The following is a 262-nucleotide window of genomic DNA, read 5'->3' as shown; positions in this document are numbered from 1 at the left end:
AAATGCCAGAAAAGGCGGCAGGAGAGATGCAGGGGAGCGTTAAAGGCAGGAAAGCTGAATGGACGGACAGTTGGAAGCAAAGAAAAGTAGTTTCTGACTGAGGAGTTTGTCTTTGCATCTTTGTGCAGCCCTCACCACCTGGCCTCTTGGCAACCGCCAGATAATCAAAGCTGTCATAAATATGAAACCGTCATCCTTGGCTAAATTAGTCAGTGATTAAAAGGGAGAGAAGAAAAATAAAAAATTCCGTATTTAATATCAT

The sequence above is a fragment of the Pteropus vampyrus genome, unplaced genomic scaffold, assembly GCF_000151845.1.
Source record: "Pteropus vampyrus isolate Shadow unplaced genomic scaffold, Pvam_2.0 Scaffold121, whole genome shotgun sequence".
Taxonomy (NCBI): domain Eukaryota; kingdom Metazoa; phylum Chordata; class Mammalia; order Chiroptera; family Pteropodidae; genus Pteropus; species Pteropus vampyrus.
This window is presented reverse-complemented; position numbering follows the sequence as displayed.